Raw genomic sequence first — 8,921 nt, 5'->3', positions numbered from 1 at the left:
AGATGAAGTAAACTATTGATTTGTGAGAGTTTTCATGTATACTCTCTCTCTCTCTCTCTGTCTCTCTCTCTCTCTCTCTCTCTCTCTCTCTCTCTCTCTCTCTCTCTCTCTCTCTCTCTCTCTCTCTCTCTCTCTCTCTCTCTCTCTCTCTCTCTCTCACACACACACATATATATATATATTAGAAATAAATTTTTCATATTATAACAAAAATTTTAATAACCTAATATTTTCAATAATCAACATCTTTTAAAATTAACATTTAGTGTATAGCGCATAAAATTTTTTATACCAATAATGAAATTCTCATTTTTAAAATATAGATTTATCACACCAATATCTAGTCGATGGATATTTTTTCTTAACTTTTTCTTACATTCATTTCTTTTAGTTAATTTTTTGAAGTTGGAGAAATTATATTTCAGACAAATGTGTATTAATTAATGCATAAATTTTTTTGTATGCATTTAAATTAACTTTTTCTTTTTGTATTGAAATGAGGATATCGGTGCCTAAGGAAAAAAAACAATTACAATTTTTTTCTCTATTTTTTCAATTTTTCCAAATGTATGAAAAACAATCCTTAATGTTCGATGAGAAACCTACATTCATAAAACATAAAATTAAACATTATATTAATGAAATTAAATATATTAAAAATCACCTTTTGGAAATCTTATAATAATTACTACATACTTATGAAATAAAACTTCTAAATGAATTCATTGACCCCCTAAAATCTAATTTAAAAATATTTTTCTAACACCATTTTGATAAGTGCAAAGAAGACTCTTGATTGCAAGTATGATTTAAGAGTAGAGAGGTTGTGTCCATGGGATTCTGGTCTAAGAGGCATTGATCTAAATCCCTTTATTTAATTACTTTAAATGGGACCTCCCGAGTCTTAAATCATTATATTTTCTAAAAAATGTTTGATTTCAGAAAAAATTAGGATGAAACTAAAATTTTAACCCAAAAGTGGAATGACCCAAGCATGTAATTTAGAATTTAATCTAGGACTAGACTTTTGGCACAATCCTATATAAATATATAAGATAGTGTATCTATACCCAAATCTAGGTAGGTTAAATACTATAAACAATAATTCTCATGTTCTTAGTTTATGGATAGGACAAATTTAAGTATAAGTCAAGAGAGTTAGGATTAATTGTTGCACAAAAGTTAAATTAAATTCTAATACCATGCATTTATGCAATCAACACAAAGAACTATAAACAATGTAGAGGGAAAAAAATATCATATGCAAATTAAATATGATTAATTTATGTAAATAAGTAAATAATTAAGTATGATGAATGAATTGAGATAAACTAACTATTATAAAAATGAACTATATTAAAAATGCAAATGCAGTACATTTTGGGAAACATAATTTGATATCTTGATAGAAGGTAAACTTTGATAAATTTATCACAAAATAATTACATAATGATAGGTAGAGTCTAGAACTATATTCTAGATTTCATAGAGCTAAGACAACTAAAATCTAAAAATATCAATTTATTGGATGCATCCATGACAATGATATTTTTATTAATAAAGAGGTGTTATTTCACATTGAGAAAATATGGACTAAAATTATACATGCAAAGACTAATTATAAATTGCAAAAAGTTGGGCTGCCATGACATCCTTGATAGTTTTAACTTTTTTATTTTTGGTTTCTTTGAAATGTCTTATGTGTGATATTGTGATTCTATAATTAAGTGACTAATACACATGTGTGTGTGTGTGTGTGTGTGTGTGTATAATTTTAATTTTTTCCTATATTTTGATCACTTTCAGTTCTTTCATCCTCAAAGCTCTCATATATAAATCCCAAAAAATTCAGCTAAAGAAGAATGGTATTTACAATTTAAACTAGGACTAGACTTTGGGCACTATTCTAATAAAGACATAGGATAGTGGATATATTTACCCTTCTCTACTACCAAAATAAAATTTTCATGTTCTTAGTTGACATATAATAAAAATTTTAAGATAGTTCAAGAGAGGCAGTGTTAACTACTATACCAAAGTTAAATTAAATGCTAAGAAAGTGCATTTATGACATCCACACAAAGTAGTGTAAACAATGTAGACAAAAAAGTACACTCTATATAAATTAAATATAACTAATTTTACCTCAATAAGTAAATATTTAAGTATGATAAATGTATTGAGATAAACTAACTAATATAAAAAATGTTCGTTTTAAAAATAAAAATGATATATATTAGAAAAACATAATATTTGATATATATTTATCTAGAAGGTAAAGTTTCACCAATATCGCACAACAAATTTAAAGAATTATAATTAAAATATAAAAAAATTATTCTATATCATAGAGCTAATATGACCAAAATCTAAAATGACAGATTTATTTGATGCAAACATCATGGAAATCTTATTTTCTTTTAAGAGATGTGATTTCATCTTGAGAAAATTTTGATCTTTCAAAAGTGCAAAAACTACTTGAAAAATGTATACCTAAAGTAAAAAAAATCTAATGGTGCTAGGATTATCAAACAACTTATACTAGAATATAAGTTAATTGTGATTTAAGACTTAGTTTTTCCTTAGTCAAGATCTAAGATTGAATTAATAGTAGTAAAAGAGATGAAGTGAAACAATGGATGTTGTTCAGATAATTGTTGATATCTTATTATTTAGTACTATTAAAAATTTATAAATGGAAATGCTCAAATATTTCTTTGGATTGTACCTTGATGATGCTTTATGTATGCAAATGTGTACCACCATTTAAATTTTAGTATTGACATAACCTTACTTATAAATAATTTAAATATTTAGCTCTCATACTTTGAAGACTAATATCTAGGGTTGTTTTACCATTTAAGTGGGATTTTATATTTTAGATAAGAGAAAATAATCATACAAGCATGATCTTGTCTATGATATGAAATAAACATCGATGTCCAGTATGAGTTGGAATTAAGTTAATAAAAATTGGGCATGAATATTTTGAATAGAGAGATATTATATGTTAGAAATTTTATTCTAGTTTATATTTAAAAAAATCATACATTAAATTAATTGTATAAGGGTCTAATATTACTCATATGATGTAATTGTATAAAAATTCAAAAGAGTTCATTCAAAAATAGGAATAGAACAATATTGTAATGAAAGCAATGACAGAAATTAAAAAATGAATAAGGTTTGAGATTGATTGGCCAACTTGGTATTACTAATCTTTCTCGAAGATGATGTTGAAAGCATGGTAGGTTTGAGCCAAGACACATAGAATGGTGTGTGTTGACATAGCACAAAATAACCAAAATTATAGAATAACTATCATTTCAACCTTACGAAGTCTTTTCAAAAAAATAATAAAAAAACCTTCAAGGTAATTTCAAGCAAAGGGATGGTATTTTTTTATTCAAAAAGTAATTCCTTATTATCCTTCATTCAAAATTGATTCTATGAATCACTTTTTAATGAAAGTACCCCTTTGAAAAAAGGTAATTACAAGTCCTTTGATTGAAGGTGTTTAGAAAAAAAGTCATCCCACTTGAAATCTAGTTAGAAGGAGGGGCAAGGGTAATAAGCCCTAGCTTCTACCTAAGATACCTAAATGTATCTTTATGAAAATTTATGTAATATGATCCTTTGTAGGGACATAGTCTAGTCATACTTCTCATTTTGCAACCTTTTCTCTAAAAAAATGATTAGGTAGGAATACATTTTGTCCTTGGATACATCATCTGATTCTTGTATAAATATTTATATCACTTTTATTATCACAAATAATAGGAATAGGCTCACCATATGTCTCCATAAAGCTTGGGTGTGACAATATAATACAGCTATGTATTTATCTTTTTTATTGATAAAGATATTAAATCCTACTTCTTATAGAATTAGGAGACCAATCTAACTCTGAAGAAAAATGTGCTTCCAATAGTACTTTTATCATCCACGCAAATAGACCAATAAAAATTAGTATAGGCACTTAAATTAAAGTTGGTATATCCCTTTTATACCATAATCCATAGTCTATTGTACCCTCCAAATATCTCAATATCCTTTTGACATCCTTCTCATGAGTTTTCTTAGGATTGGCTTGATATCTTGCAACCTAACATACTACATTCATAATATTAGGTCCAAAAGCAATCAAATATAATAGTTCTTCAATCATAAACCTATAAGGAGGCTGTCAAGTTGAGGTGACTCATCATCCTTTCTCAAATGACAACTAGTAGCCACACTCACTAGTTTTAAATCCTTGATACCAATTTTTTTTAATATTTGTTTAACATGTTTATCTTGAGAAATAAAGATACTAGCATCTAATTGAGAAATTAAAAGTCCAAAGATGAAATAAAACTCACCAATCACTAACATCTCATATTCTTTCTACATCTTTAATACAATTATATTGCACATACCATCATCTCCACTAAAGATTATTTCATCAATATATGCAGCAACTATCAAAACAAATTTCACACATCCCTAATATAAATATTGATATCATTGGTACCTTTCTAAAGTAAGTAGTTATCAAGTCTTGCTTACCAAGCCTTGGGAGATTTATTGATACAATACAAATCCATTTTTATTATGCAAACCATGTACACATATTTTGATATTTCAATTTAAGATGGTCTATGTACAATTCTTCCTCTAAATCACCATTCAAAAAAGCTATGTTGACATTCTATTTGCCTCTATCCTGGCCACCAAATAAAAAGTCTCCTCAAAATAAATTTCTTCCACTTTTCAATATCCTTTGCAAACTAATCTTTATTTGTTCTTTTTAAATTCTCCTTCTTCATCCAACTTGTTCCAGAACACACACTTTATTCCTATGACATTCTTATTTGTAGGTCTAGGGACTTATTCCCATGTATGATTCTTCTCAATCTTATTTATCTCTTCTTCTATTAATTGCAACCATCATTCATCCTTGTTAGCATCAATAAAGGTCTTGGGCTCAATTTTTGAATGGAGACAACAATTCACTTGCTTTTAGTTTCTTTCTAAAGTCTTCTCCAAGTCTACACACCTTCATTATTTTCACTAATAATTTAATCTTTTGAATGATTCATTTGAGCATAATTTATTGAAGTATTTGGGCCTTTTTGTTGTATGTGTCTTTTCTTTTGTCACTTCTTCTTCACCATCATCTCTGGAGGGATGCTCTTTCCATCCACCATCTTTAGGTTTTTATGTGACTTTACTCTAATAATCCTCTACCTTAATGTTTGTGTTTTCAGCCATATTCCTATGTCTCTTGTTGTAGCATCTATAGGCCTTTCTTTAGGTTGAGTATCCAAGAAATATTCCTAAATCTCATCTTGATTCAAAATTTAATAATTTATCTTCATCATTTTTAATATAAAAATTTCTTCCAAACATTTTAAAATACTTTAAAATAGGAGGTATTTCATACCGTAGCATATAAGGGGTCTTAGACTTTTTGACCCTCAACTACACTCTGTTAAGAATATCAATAAAATTATGAACTACATGTTTCCAATATAAATTGGGTACATTAGCATCTTTTAATGTTTTTCTTTCTATCTCTTTAATTATTCTATTCTTTCTTTCTACAACCCAATTCTACCAAGGGGTCCTAGTAGGAAACAAGTGTCTCCTAATACCATGATCTTCACAAAATAATTCAAACTTATTTGAAATAAATTCACCTCTTGTATTAGATTGTATACATTTGAACTTAGAGACTACTTCATTATCAACCATAGATTTAAAGTCTTTAAGCTTATCTAGAAGTTCTCATTTCTCTCTCAAAAATTTAACACAAGTCATTCTAGAATAAAAAACATAAAGAACCTTTCACCATTAAGTCCTTTTGTTATGGTATGTCCAAAACGGTTAGTGTGTATTAGCTCCAAGGGTTCTGTAGTAGAATACTCTTTGCTCTTTGAATCTTATCCTAGTTTTATTTCCCATTTGATATTCCTTGTGTAAGGTGTTTGTAGGCTTGATGATCTTTGGCATATATCTTACCATATGCATAGAGTTTATCTTCAAGGTCAAAGGTGATGTGACCCATCCTTTTGTGCCATAACCAACATTCACTAGTTTGCACCAACAAATAGCTTCTTCCTTTAGCCTCCTTTAAGTTATAATCATTTCCACCAATCATAGTTCCTTTTACAACTAGTTTTCCTAAGTTACATTTTCTAATTTCATAAAAATTATTATGAAATGTAGGATTGTATCCTTTATTGACTTCTATCTTAGAATGCTGACAATATTATGTTCCATTCCTTTCACATAAAGATCATATGTCTTATTCTTTCAATCAATTGTTATAGTGCCTTTTCCTCATATTTGAGTAGATCCTTCATCACCAATCTTTATTAATCTTCCATTCAAATTATTAAGTCTGATGAATTTCTCTTTGTTAGTAATAATGTGATGAGAGTTCTCATTATTAATCACCAAATCATTTTACTCTTGTTTTGCATGAAAGGAAATCCATAAAAATTTTGACCTTTCATTATTTTGTGAACTCACAAGGTACTGTTGTTCTTAAATTTTTAAATATCAATCTTTTTGTCACCAACATTCAAGTCCATGGAGTGCTTTTCATCAATTAAGTCATCTTGATCCCTTTCTTCTAAATGGAAATTTCTTTATTATAATAAAAACTTATTTTAAGTTTCTCTCTTTTATTTCTACCTATAATTTGTAAAGATACAATTAGATGCAAAATTGACCAATCCTCCCACCGATCAAAACATTTGAAAGGTAACTTATGCTTATAAATTCTAGTGCACTTCTTTAATATTATTATGAAGTTTGCGTCAACTTTATCAAAGTCATCAAGTTGATTAAAATCATCATCTTCTACCCTTTTGCTAGCATTGAATGCTACTTCCTTCTTCGAAGCATCTTTTTCAAACTCTTACATCTCAAATGTAGTTAGAGCCGCATATAGTTGATCCATTGAATAATTATTCAAGTCTTTACATTCGTCAATTGAAGATACTTTATGACTATAAGATTTACGAAGAGACCTAAGTACGTTTTTCACAACTTCATGTTCTTTCAATTATCAACCAATACCTTTGATTCCATTTACCACTTCATCCACTTGATGCATATAGCTAGCAAAGTCTTCACCCTCAGACATCCTCAAATTTTCAAATTTGCAGTTAAAATTTTGCATCTCAATTTTCTTTACTTTATCATTTCCTTCATAAATGCTATTAATATTTTCCCAAACCTCTTTAGTATTGTCATAGTGCATCACCTTCATTAGTTTTGAATTTGCCAACCCACTCAAAATTGCATTACTTCCTTTTCCATTATTTTCATACAATTTAATTTGTCAAATATGTTGGACAAGTAGTAGGAGTATAGCCATCCCTAACTAAATTTTGGTTGCCAAACCCTAAAGATGATAATTGTTCTTCCATTATTACTTCCAAGAAGGTGTACTTTATCCCACCAAACTTAGGTATCTTATAGGACTCATATTATATCATCCTATACCTTCCTCATATTGTTAAGATTCTTTATGAGGAACTTGGCTCTGAATCAATTATTAATAGACCCCAAAATTCAGAGGGGGACGAATAAGTCTCAAGACCAAAACTTAAACCTTTATGGCACAATTCAAATTCAATAATCCTTAATCTAAAAAACAATAATAAAAGATAAAATAATGAAAACCAATGCACAATACAACACTAGATTTATGTGAAAAACACAAGAAGAGAAAAAACATATTGAGAGATATCTCACAATATATTCATAACAACACTACAAATTTGTTTTAAGGCTCATTGCCTAAGTAAGCACATTGATCCCAAAAAGGACTTGCTAAATAAGGTCAATACATCCATGAAAGATAAAAAGGACCTATTGAAGATATTTAATATCTTAGAGTAGGGCACATGAAAACATGAATTATAATGAATAAGCCTTCAGCTCACAGCTTTTGACAATATGCTCAGAATGTAGCTACTCTTGAGTGACTACCGCAAGACACCATTAAGGAATCCATTTTCTATGCTTTCACCTTACACTTTTATTGCCTCAACATTGCATGTTTTTCATCTATATAAATCCACACACTTGCAACTAAATTGATCTTCTATATATCCTATCCACAAGCTAGGAAAACATCAAATTTAGTCAGCTAGAACAAAAACCATGATATGCCCCAACAACGTATCCTTGAGTACATATTATGGTTAAAGCTTTCCAATCCAGGAAATAGAGATGCTCAAATGCAACTTTAAACATAAAACATGTTCACACACATAACCCCAAGTTAGCAATAGGATAATGTACAATAGATGAAACATTTAGCACAAAACTAATTGGCCCAATCATAACTTAACACTTCCAATACTATCACAAACCCTAAAATTATTAGCACAAATTTGATAATAAGCTCAATCTGCTAGACAAGCTCAAAAGCATCTTGAAAAACCAACTCAAGATAGAATGCAACACCATAAATACAAACGATTGTCATGCGAACAACAAAGAGAAATTTCATGAACATTTAGATACATCCACATATAAATATTTCATAGCATCATGCTAAAATAGGCTAGCACAACCAAGATAATACAATTTGTTTTATATCTAGAAGGCTAGGAAACACATTCATGAGATCAAACCTTAACAATAATACTTGCAATACATTTCATCACCTAAAATATAAACTGAGAAATTGGACAAAATTAAAATCACATCCACTAATCCATAGGAGCATAAACAACAATGTCTAGAAATGGAAAACATTTTCTAGACTAGTCTATTATCATGATGCATTTACCAGAGAAAATTTGTCGCAACACCAAAGACCTAGAAAGGTAGGAACATAGTGTCCATATCACATACATGGTAAATCCAAAATTATAGTACTATAGAATCAAGAGCATAGGAATGTGAAGAATTCTCCT

The sequence above is a fragment of the Cryptomeria japonica genome, chromosome 4 (genome assembly GCF_030272615.1).
Source record: "Cryptomeria japonica chromosome 4, Sugi_1.0, whole genome shotgun sequence".
In the NCBI taxonomy this organism is placed as follows: domain Eukaryota; kingdom Viridiplantae; phylum Streptophyta; class Pinopsida; order Cupressales; family Cupressaceae; genus Cryptomeria; species Cryptomeria japonica.
The sequence above is the reverse complement of the archived record's forward strand: the minus strand, read 5'-3'. Positions refer to the sequence as shown.